The sequence below is a fragment of the Equus caballus genome, chromosome 2 (genome assembly GCF_041296265.1).
Source record: "Equus caballus isolate H_3958 breed thoroughbred chromosome 2, TB-T2T, whole genome shotgun sequence".
Classification (NCBI taxonomy): domain Eukaryota; kingdom Metazoa; phylum Chordata; class Mammalia; order Perissodactyla; family Equidae; genus Equus; species Equus caballus.
The window spans coordinates 65,988,252-66,000,704 of NC_091685.1; the positions used below are offsets into that span (position 1 = coordinate 65,988,252).

At 47.5% G+C, this 12,453-nt stretch overlaps 1 long non-coding RNA gene across 1 annotated transcript; it reads left to right on the plus strand.

Moving 5' to 3' along the window:
• The first annotated feature begins 433 nt into the window (after positions 1-433).
• LOC138921735 (uncharacterized) lies at positions 434-2,383 on the plus strand. Its single transcript, XR_011434582.1, has 2 exons — positions 434-606; positions 1,791-2,383. It is a non-coding gene; the product is annotated as an uncharacterized lncRNA (long non-coding RNA).
• Positions 2,384-12,453: the final 10,070 nt, after the last annotated feature.

Sequence of the window (12,453 nt, forward strand, 5' to 3'; positions counted from 1 at the left end):
GACACACTCACTTTGCAGAGAGCAGGACTGGCCTGCAGGGCTTGTGTGTGGGTTAAGCTAGGTGAACACGTCGAATCCACTTTGCACAGGTAAAAACTACCTTCAAGTGGAGATAGCCAACCGTGTTCTAGGTTAAATTTCCTCAGGAGCCCTTCAAAACAGACCCATTACATATAAATTTGACTCCACAGAGAACAGAAGTCTCCAAATGCTTATAGTATTCATTTATTTTCTGTGTAAAGTTGAGGCAAGAACTTGAGGACTGATGGGCTCATTTCCCCCTCCGGCAGCCCAACACAGGCTGGCCTAGCCCACAGGGGCCCACCTCCCCCTCTCTGCCCTAGCTCTCCAAGGGGGGGGCCAGGAGAATGACCTCGAACCCCACTAGCACCTCTCCTCTGCCTTGCTCACCAGTCCCCAAACCAGGCTTTGTGCCAAAGGCCACAAATAGCTGTCCTAATAACAGCCACCCTTTACTGAGTGCACACCAGGGGCCAGGCACCCACTAAGCACCTTATTTATTTCAGTTCCAGCCTCAGGACAATCCCCCCAGAAGCTACCTTGCTGTACCTATTTAATGGATGAAGAAGCTGAGTCGAGGAAAGGGTAAGTAATTCGCCCAAGCAACCTGCAGAGGGGCACACCCCATCCCAGAGTGCACTGCTTTCTCTCTTAACCAGATTCCCCGAGGAGCTTTACAGCAGGGCACCCTCTAACACACGTGCACACACTCACGCACCCCGTCTCCTGTGCTCAGCCCTCCACTGTGAATACGCAGTATCAGAGAAGGACCCGGCACAGAGGGGCAAGCACAGACCATATCTTTGAGACTGTCCTTAGGATGGGCACAACCAGCAGAGAGGCGGTTGCTGGGGGCCTAGTAGGACGAGGACGGATGAGCACGTCTGGAGTTTACTATCTGCTCTCAGACGGGACCTTCCCAGCAGGCTGCCCTTTGCTTTAATCCCGCAGTTATCGAGCTCCCACGAAGGGGCTCTGGCGAGGCCTTTACGGGCTGCAGGAGACTCAGAGAACGGACAGCCATGGCCCCTCCCCACCCAGAGCCCGCCAGAGGACACCACAGGTCTCCAAAAAGCCCAGAGCCCAGAGGGACAAGAGTGGCCCACAGCATCCTCACCACCCGCCTCAGCATTTCAGCTCTGACGCAGGCCGGCAGGGTCGAGCCCCAGGCACACAGAGAAAGGCCAGGAACCGTGGCTGGGAACCCACCCCACCGCGGCGCCCTCCGCGGCCCCACTGGAAGGAGGAAAGGGGTGAATTCTCGTGAGAATTCTGATAAATGGGCTCCTCCACCCCTCCCCCTCCCCCAATTAAAGCGAAGCTGTCCGAGCGCCGAGATGCAGAAACCACTTCCAAGCCAGGCATGACATCAACATTTCTGCGATAAGGGGTGGACAATGGGGTGTTAGACTAATAGAAAAACACCGCTGGATAAGGCCGGCTCCTGATACCCAGGCTGATGGGAAATACCATTGTCTGTCCGCTGTCAGCTGAGTCCCGGGGCGACAGGGATTCCAGCGGCCACAGGCCTCGGCCAGGGGGAGGGGTGGCTCGCGGTCGGGCTGGGGGAGGGCGCCACGGGACTGGGGTAGGGGGTACGGGCAGGGGAGCAGGGGAGGGGGAGCGGACAGGGCTGGGAGGGAGGCGCTGACTCCGGACGCAGAGGGTGCTCTGCGATCTCAGCAGCAACCGGGCGTGGCGACGAGAGACGGCCCACTTCTGCCCCTGCCGAGTGCGTGCGGTTAAGTGTTTCCCCCGCCCTGCCTCAGGTTCCTAGAAGCCGGCGACGCTGCAACAAGTGGAACCTGCTGTTCGCGAGCCTTGGGCCTGCAGCCACGAGGGAAACCCGAGACATAGGCAGAAATGGAAGGCCGTGCACACTTCCGTCCAAGCGTTTGGGACTGTGTTGCTTGACTGTGTCATTGCTCACAGGTGTACTTGATTCATTGAGTCTCAGAATTTTAAAAAAATTGTATCAAAGTAATATGTGCACAGTTTTTATATTTTAAATCAATTTGTTTAAAAGAACGTTTAAAAACAGCAACAAAACTGATTTCCTGCTGTCCTGCTCCCCATCCATCTTCCCATCCTTGCCCCCTGCCTGCTTCTGCTCCCCAGAGGCGATAACCACTGTCAGGTGCTAGTGCCCTCTCTTTCTGAATAATGTGCTTATGCTGCTATGTCTTTATCCATTTTAGACATCTGATGGCTTCTTCATACGGCAAATGAGAACTTAGCAACTTCGCACTGCTCCCCTTTTTACTTTTTTCCTCTCTCATCCTTCCAATATAATTATATTTGAGTAAAGCAATAATCAGGTAGTATTCTGACAATAAAAATATTGCTGTAACCTTGTCTCCTAGATCCTGTGTCCTCTCTTTCTTGATTTACCTCTTTGTCTTGCTGGAACACCTCCTTCAGTACCTTCCTGAGAAAGGGTACATTTTGAATTTGGTAAGGTATTGAATTCTAGGTTAAAAATCATTTTAAAAGGATCGCTCCCTTGTCTTCTAATTTGTGGAAGCTGTCAGACTTCTCAAGACACCATTTCTATTCCAGAGTCTTTGTATGGAACCTTGTCTTGTTTTTTCATTGGGAGCTCTAAGGAACTTCTCTCTCTTCCTGTTGTTGGAACGTTTCATGGCTATATTTCTTAACGTGTCTTTTCATTCATTGTCCTGGACAATCAATCAATAAGCTGTCAATCTGAAAACTCAATTCCTTTAATTCTGGGAAAAATTTGTGTATAGTTTCTTGGCTAATTTCTACTCTTGGCCGTCTTCTCTCTTCCTTCTGTCTAGGCCTTCTATTAATTGGATATTAGACATCCCTTTTTTTTGAGGAAGATTAACCCTGAGCTAACATCTGCTGCCAAGCCTCCTCTTTTTGCTGAGGAAGACTGGCCCTGAGCTAACATCGTGCCCATTTCCCTCTACTTTATATGTAGGATGCCTGCCACGGCATGGCTTGACAAGCAGTGCGTACATCCGCGCCAGGGATCTCAACCAGCGAGCCCGGGGCCACCGAAGCAGAACGTGCAAACTTAACCGCTGCGCCACTGGGCTGCCCCTAGACATCCTAAATTGGTAGTCTAAATCTCTTTTATCTCTTTTCTATTTCTTTGTCTTTTTGCTCTACTTTTGGGGAGATTTACTCAACTTTATCTTCATACTCCCCTATAAAATCCTTTCTTTTCCTTCTGTATTTTCATTTTCAAGAGATCTTTCTTGTTTTCTGATTGTTGCTTTTTCATAACTTCTAATCTGATTTCATTAAGGCAACATCTTATCATCCAAAATATATTAATTATGATTTTTTTTAAGTTTTCTTCTGCTGCTCACAATGTTTTTTACCTTCAGCATCCTTTTATCTACCTGTCTTTGTCTCTCTCTTTGATGTTGGAGATTTTCCTCAAATGACTGGTGATCTTTTGGCTGTGTCATTAAAAGGCTAACTGGAAGTTCTGCATGAGGGGCTTGTGCCCTGTGGGGCTGCACGGTGGTGACCAGGGGGAGAACTTGGTCAGTTACTTGGACTAGCCAGTTTCCCCAGATCCTGTCTCAGGGACCTACAAGAGGCTCCTCCATTCTGGGACTGAGGCAAGGGAGGGCACTCAGTTTGCCAACTTCCCCTTATCCTCATGGTCAGGGCCATGCCTCAGCCCCACCCTCCACTCTGCCAGATGCCCCTGAGTCAGGGCCTCCCCAGTTCAGGTTCCACCAGGAAACACTTTATTTATTTAGTTTTATATTTTTGAGGAAGATTAGCCCTGAGCTAACTACTGCCAGTCCTCCTCTTTTTGCTGAGGAAGCCTGGCCCTGAGCTAACATCGTGCCCATCTTCCTCCACTTTATATGTGGGACGCCTACCACAGCATGGCATGCCAAGCGGTGCCATGTCCGCACCCAGGATCCGAACCGGGCAGGGAACTCCAGGCCGCTGAGAAACGGAATGTGTGAACTCAACTGCTGCACAACCAGGCCAGCCCCAGGAAGCACTTTATTTAGCACCTACCACACGCCAAGCCCTACAATTATGCTGGAGACCTCATGGAACCCCTTCCTTTAGCAGAGAGGAAAGATGAACTCGGTGAGAAATGACTTGGCCTAGACCTCATGGCAGGCGGGAGCAGCGCTGGACCAGGACAAGCCTGGTCCATGACCTCAACATCCACCTCCACCACAGAACACCCAGCTGATGGGTGGCCTGGTCTCCTTTCCCCCTTCCATCCCTCTGTGTATCACTTTCTATGCCTTCTTCTGTTTCTCCACTACCCACCCCAACTGATGGATCACAATAGGATAAAGACATTTAGTGTGAATTGCACAAATTGCACAAGGGAGAGCCTTGGATAATCTACTCAGATTTTTTTAAGTGAAGAAATAGAAGAAAATGTTCACATAAATCTGTAAATTAAAGCTGGGTGGTCCTCAATTTTATATATTTGACTCTCATACACCCCCTACTTTCGTACGTAGTTACTCAGGAACTCCCTTTTGTGTGTCTGTCTCAGACCCGCCTCATACAGTTGTCTCAATTCTTATAAAAGAATCTCAACATGATAAGAAATATGCCTATGGGAAGCTCTGGGCCCATGTCCTCCCAGCTCATGAGCCAAAAGGAAGAAACATTCTTCCGGAGTCCATGTGTCAAATCTCATGGAAGGATTCTGATTGGTTCTACTCAGGTCTCATGCCCACATCTGAACCAATCACTATGAGGAGGGGGTAAACAATTAGAGTTGGACCAGCCTAGGTCATATACCATCCTTGAGGCCTCTGTGTTTGACACCCCATCAGAAGCATATGAGGTTAATATTGTGTTTCCTCCAATGAAACCTTGCTGGCAGACAAAACCTCTCCCCTATAGTCATCCCACAATAGACATCTCATGGGCACCCTCTCAGAATAAAGCACTACATTAGGCTTAGTGGGGGAAAACAAAGATTAGTCAGACTCATCCTGGCCAAAAGGGGCTTAGAGTCAGTAAGAGATTTGGTTACGTACATAAATACCTATGGTAGAATGCAGTTGGACCCTAAAGGCATAGAGTGCTCCCAGAGGCCATAGAAGGGACATATCCAAGGGGTTACCCTTGGGTGGGAGCCAGTGCAGAAGAATAATCTAATAAACATGGTGGTTAATTGTATGATGGTTAAAGGTAAGGGAGCATCTACCATGTTTACTCAAAGCTTACTAGACGCCTTGGCATGACTTTCTGAGTTTCTTCCAGGCATCCAAGATGCTATTTTCTTTCAGGTCCGACCTCCCATTCTTCTTCCATTCACCATCCTGTCCTGAATCACTCAGTTCACATCAGGCTCCTGAATCTTCCCTTTATAATCTACCGGGCTAGTCCATCCAGTGGCCACCTACTTCCTACAACCATCATCACAGACATTTCTATTACTGATGCCTGAGCTCTGTTAAGGGACCTAGGCGGTGATGGTCTTTAAGTCATATTTGTCCCTAGGCTTTGTTTTAAGGGCCTTTTCTACCAAATGCTTCAGCCTCTCACCCCTGGACTTCTAACTGGTCTTCAGTCAGTTAACAAGAGCTATTTCTCCAATCACAGCTAACCTGCTGTGGGAGCTCACCCTCATAGGATATCCCTCCCTTTTCATCCCACCACACTCCCCAACAAAGGTTGAACCCTTTGTAAAAGAGGGAAAGTGGACGTAGCTAGATGGATAAGAACAATGCTGCTTGGAGGCGGGGATACATCTGGTTAGAAGGGCGAGTCTCAGCCGGCTAGCTAGATGGGCCTCTTGGGTTCAATCAGTTCGTAATTTCAGTTTATTCAGTACGTGTGTTTTACAACTCTGCATGCTCCAGAAAATACACATGGTTTTTTTTTCCCCCACACTGGCTAGAATGTGAAAAGTTGTCAGCAAATAGTTATTTGCTCCATAAGAAATATACAGTGGGCTTAAATATTTTCCTTTCTTAATGACTCTCTGAGTGAATTAACTCTTTTTTTAAAATTGAGGTGAAATTCACATAACATAAAATTAACCATTTTAAGGTATATATTCATTAACCTTTAGTATGTTCACAATGTTGTGCGACCACGACAATCACCACTATCAAACTCCAAAACATCTCCTCACCTAAAGGAAAACTCCATACCCGTTACGCCCTCACTCCCTACCCACCCAGCCTAAGCCCCTGGCAACCAGCAGCCTGCTTTCTGTCTCCAGATCTACCTTCTGGACTTTTCACATAAATGGAATCAACAGGTGCTCTTTTGTGTCTGGCTTGTTTCACCTGTTTTCAAGGCTCGGCCACGTTGCAGTATATATCAGTACTTCATTCCTTCTTATGTCCGAAAAGTACTCAATATTGTATGTAAAACCACGTTTTGTTTATTCCTCCATCTGCTGGTGGACATTTGGGGTGTTCCTACCTTTTGGTTATTGTGAATAGTGCTGCTATGAACATTCGTGTGTAAGTAGTTGTTTGCATACCTGTTTTCTATTATTTTGGGTATACACCTAGAAGTGGAATTTCTGGATCATTGTGGTAAGTCTGTTTAATTTTTGAGAAACCGCCATACTCCACAGTAGCTGAACCATTTTACATTCACACCAGCAATGTACAATGGATCCAGTTTCTCCGTATCTTTTTCAACACTTATTAGTTTCAGAGTTGTTTTTATCATAGCCAACCTAGTAGCTGTGAAGTGATATCTCATTGTGGTTTTGATTTGTATTTCCCTAAGTACTAATGATATAGAGCATCGTTTCATGTGCTCATTGGTCATTTGTACATCTTCTTTGGAGAAATGTCCTTCGTCCTTTTTTTTTGGCTGAGGAAGATTTGCCCTGAGCTAACGTCTGTTACTAATCTTCCGTGGTTTTTTTTTTGGTTTTTTTTTCTTTTGCTTGAGGAAAATCAGCCCTGAGCTAACATCTGTGCCAATCTTCTTCTATTTTGTACATGGGTCACCACTACAACATGGCTGACCAGTGGTGTAGATCGGTGCCTGAGATCCAAACCCTCCAACCTGGGCCACCAAAGCAGAACACGTGGAACTTGACCACTATGCCATGGGGCCAGCCCCTGTCCATTTTTAAATTGAGGTTTTATCTTTTGCTGTTGAATCATAAGAGTTCTTTATATATTCTGGATATTAGATTTTATCAGGTATATGGTTTGCAAATATTTTCTACCATTCTGTAAGTTGTCTTTTCACTTTCTTAATACATAAAAGTTTTTAATTTTGTTACGTCCAACTTATCTATTTTTTCTTTTGCTGCTCATACTTTTGGTGTCATATCTAAGACAACATTGCCAAAGCCAAGTTGATGATGATTTATCCCTATCTTTTCTTCTAAGAGTTTTATAGTTTTAGCTCTCATATACTGGTCATTGGTGTGAGGAAGGGTCCAACTGCATTCTTTGGCATGTAGATATCCAGTTGTCTCAGCGCCATTTGTTGAAGAGACTGTTCTTCCCCCCATTGAATCGTCTTGGCACCCTTCTCAAAAATCAGTTGGCCATGGATGTATGCATTTATTTCTGGCTTATTTTGGTTGAATTCAATTTGATTTGTAGGTTTAGAGTAAGTTTCAAATTGGGAAGTGTGAGCCCTCCGACTCTGTTCTTCTGTTTCAATATGGTTTTGGTGACTTAACTCATTTTAATTATAGGAAGGACTCTTGTGATTGGTGAGACTCACCAATCCTCTCACCCCAGGAGGCAACTTGTTATAGTAGAAGGATCCTTGGAGAAAGAACTTGGACACTTGGGTTCTGGTTCTAGCTTTGCCACCAACTCCCTAGATGTCCTTTGCAAACCACATCTCCTCATTAGATCTTGCTTTACTCTTCTGCAAAATGGAGATGAAGGCTCTCAAATTTACATTTCTTTCTTGGAGTAGGACCTGAAGCTTTTAAATAAGTCCATATTGAAAAACGCTTGGAGTCGTCAGATTGCAGTCCCAGGTACCCGAGAAGAAACCATCAGACAGCTCCCCTCCCACAAATCCCACATCTATAGCTAGCTGGCTTCAGTGAAGGTGTTGTTCTAGCAAGCACTAGATTGGCAGAGAGGAGAGAAGTCTGGGCCAGGGAGAAAGTAAGAGATTGGGCCACCTTTAGTTCCTCCTCGAACTGCCATTGAATTATGCTTGATGTTTCCTAGCACTTGACTAATGAATAAAGAGTGAAGTCTCATATATTTTAAATAACACACAATCGTTTATTCAAAAACGTTTCTAGGGAACTATTATGTGCTAGGCATTGTGTTGAATACTATGGGTGATACAAAGATAAGTTACTTTTGAGTCCCACCTTTTGGTAATCAGTTTCACATTTGAATAATATCAAGGGGAATTTTAATTGTTTTGAAAATCTCTGCTTTTTTTGTATTGATTTGGGTAATGCTTTCAATTTTTAAAATTGCTTCTGCACATGTAAATGGCCTTAGAGGAAATCAAAGCCCTGGGCATAAAAGGTCAACCACTTATACACCTAGATGCCACCTTCTACACCAAGCAATTTACTACAGTGTTTGTTACATGGCTGAAATCAGGGTGCACTTGCTACCACGTGTTGGCTTTCTTAACTTGATGTCGTTTCATGGAATTAATTTCCTGCAGGTATATGGGAGAATGTGTGCTGGCATGCCATCATCTCAGTAGTCAGTCTACGTCTGTCTCTTGTCCCCATTCCTACCTGAACTGCCCTCTCTCTCATTTTCTAATATTGGAACATGGATAGGTCATTAGGAGGCTACTGCAGAGGCGATGGTAGCTTGCACGAGGGTAGTAGACCAGGTGATGACTTGCATGTGGCGGGGAGAGGGAGAAAGAGGTGTCAAGAATGACTCCTGGATTTCTGTCCTGCAACACTATATGGTCGTCCTATTCAGTGAGTTCAGAAGCACAAAGAGGACCAGATTTGGGGAGAAGAGCAGGACACTCGTTGCTCAATGGTGCCTAGAACAGTTGTACAACACAGGAGTCCTAGGGAAGATCACAGGTTCAGTTTTAGACAAGTTGGACATGTCTCTGAGACAGTCAAATGACATCAGTACGGAGGCAGATGGGGCACAAAGAAGAGGTCAAGGCTGGAGACACATAGGTGGTGGTAGAAACACTGAGTCTGGACGAGAGTGCAAGGGGAGAGAGTACAGAGTGGGAAGGGAACCTAGACCTGAGCCTTGAGGAGTGCCAGTTTTATAAATGCCGGAGGGAAGTTTCCTGCAACGGAGACTAAGACCTGACCAGAGCAGTCACAGGAAAAGAAGGAGCATGTGGAAGCACAGAAGCAAAGAGAGAGTGCTTCAAAGTGAAGGAGGGAATTGTTGACAAGGTCAAATGCTGCTGAGAGGTCAAGATCAAATGTCCGTTGGATTTAGTGACCTTGAGGTCACTGGCGACCTTAAGAGCTGTTTCAGTGGTATGATGAGGGGAGGCAAGATTGAAGTGGACCGTGGAGCAAGTGAGGAAATGGAGAAAGTCGAGGCAACTCCTTTGGGAAGTTTGGCTTCCAAACACAGTCTGTTCCCTCTTCTTCCCCATCTTCACTGAGTGCTGTTCAACTTTAGGGAAATCTCTTCACCTCTCTGGATCTGTTATTCCCCAAAGATGCCGAGGGAGGGGAACTATACTGTGTCTCTAAGCGTATGGATAATCTTCTGCAAACCAAAGTCAGCATATATAACATGAAAAAGAAAACTGGGCACTTCCAAGGACAGTGGATCAAAAGCGGGTTAGATGGTGTCCTTTCTCCAGGGATCCCCCCGTTTTATTTGAGTTAAGAGGGGCATGGAGCACTTTAGGGAAGAAAAGGGGCTGAACTACCTCCAGGGTCAAGTGGGTGAGAGTCCACAGAAGGAAGAGTCAGGCAGAGGAGGAGGAGGGGGCAACAGAGGGACAGAGACACATCTGACCCAAGAAGCCCCGAGAGACACTGAAGGCTAGGGGAGGGGATCCTGGGCTTGCCTGTTGATTCCCTCCAGAAACTGCAGAGGAGAGAAGCCAGGCAGAACTGCTCCCCGCCCCCCCCCCCCCCCCCCCCCCCCCCCGCAGGCCCGAGGGAAGGCAGGGCTGGGCTGGGAAACGATGAGGAAGGCAGAGAGGAAGGGCAGCAGGAATAATTACCCGCGCTGGCAGCCGGCCCCAGCTAGAGGGTGACCTCTGGGACCCCAGGGTAGAAAAGAGTGAAGGTTCCTTTAATGGCCACAGGTGTTGGAGTAGAAAATTTTCCATGAAAAGGGGGCTGTTCCACATGATTAAAATAACCACTTGGGCCCCCTTGGCAAGCTCAGGCCTTGTTTTTTTCACACTTTGCAGTGTGTCCTTCAACTCATTTTGGAGGCTGTTCCAAGGATAAATGGCAAAAGAAAATTCCTTTTCTTTTCACACACGCTAATAAGGAAGGAGGGGGAGAAAGTGCCCCCCCCCCCACACCCCGAGGGCAGGCTGGGGAGGCTGAGGCAGGGCGTTGGGTTTTTGCTGAAGACTGAGGGAGGCTGGGGGATGTGGATGAGGAGGAGTGAGCACTGACTCCTGAACTGGGAAAACAGTTGGGTAGGGTGGGGGTTGGTAGGGACACTATCTGCTTGGAGGCTGCTTGGCGCTGGCAATAGTGACAGGGACAGAAGCCCCGACCAAGAGAGTGAGCTCAGGATCTGGTCTCTCATGGTGGTCTCAGTGGTGGGTTGGCCAGGACATTGTGTTGTGGGCGAGGCTAGGGAAGAAGACAAATTTGTACCCTCTGGTGTGTTTCGAGGCTGCCCCGTCTGTAGGGAGAAGCCAAGACCAGAGGCAGCCTAAGGGCCTGGTTTCACTCCACTTCCTGCCATCCGAACAGGTTGTTGGATGGCTCCCAGCCTGTTCCGCCTTCCCCTCCATAAATTAGGGGTGCTTGAGGATTGAACAAGGCATTGTTCAAAGCACACGAGTGTGAACAACAGATAATGTTAGTTTGATGATGGTGATGTCCCTCAGTCCTCATTCAACTCAGGACCTCCCGGGTTCTCATTGTTCCCGTCTCCACCCCAGTCCTAATTGCTCTTGGGTTTTTTTGTTTCTTTATCCTGGATCAGGTACTAGGTACCACCTCCCCGCTCTTGGCCACAGAAGATCCATTCAGCCCCTAGGAATGAATGCAGGAGCTTACCCCTTCCGCTGATGCAAAGCAGAGGAAACTTTTTTGTAGTTGCTATTGCAACATTATTGTTATTGAGCAAAAGCTAACCACCGACTTTTCCTGCCACCTTACTTCCTACGAAAAGCCCTCTGCCCCCATGGGCGTGCCCCTCACTATCATGGGAAGATGCTGGGCCCTTGTCCACGATGCCTGCCACCCTGGGTCATCCTCCCCCTGCCACATCACATTCTCCTAGGGTTCCCCAGCCTTTCAGGGGATGTCATAGTGCCTAGCTTTGACCCCCAATGCTTTCCCTCACCATCTTAGGCCTCGCTGACCCTCTCCTCCTCTGAACAGCACTCTCCAGACAGCTGTTTCTCAGGTTGTGGTCTGAGGGTCCCCTACACCAGACTTCTCCAGGGAACTTGGAAAAGCAGATTCCTGAGCCTCTGTCCCATTCTGAATCAGATTCCCTGAGATGGGGCAGCCAGCAAATCTACATTTGTAATGATCCCTACAGGGGAATCTTAAGAGACACACACAGGTTGACACCTGATCATCTACTGTCCCTCATCGTGCCAAATTGCCAAGACGGAAACACATTAAGTACCTGCCACAGTGCCTCGCTCATGGCGGGGCTCAATAAACAATTGTTGATTGATAGATGATGGATGGATAGGTAGATAGGAAGATAGATAGATAATAGATAGGTAGATAGATAAATAGGTAGATAGATAACTGATAGATAGATAGATAATGGATGGATAGATAAATAGATGATAGGGCAAAACCTTGCCACAGTTTTGGTCACCTTCTTCCCTTAGCTCCTGGAACCACAGTGTGGGATGGAGAGCCGGGTCTCACAAAAGGCAGGGCCTGGATCTACAAAGCCATTGAGAACAAAGGCAGACGGAGGGTTACATTTGGACTCAGTAATCCGGCAGGACAGAGTTCAAGTCCGCCCCTTACTGGCTCAGTGTGTTTGGGCTAGCTACTGTGTCTCTCCAAGCCCAATTTTCCCCATCAGTCAGAGAGGATAGTGACGGTCCCTGCTCTCAGGAGTCCAGCAAGCACTGACTTAGATGGTACAGGCAGCAAGAGCAGCTGTTAGGCGAGCTACGTGCTCCCAGTCCTGGCCTCTCTCTACGCGGCTGGTTCCTTCTCTCTCCCACACTGGCTTCCATGGCTCCTCCTTGCATAGAGCCAAGTCATAGCTGGGTTACATCTTTTCAGGGTCAACACCCCAGAGACAGACACGCATCTCGCACAGTCCTCAACCCAAGTCTCTGGAGAAGAGAAGCTGGAGGGCCCTCCAGGATTTGCAGTCCTAACCC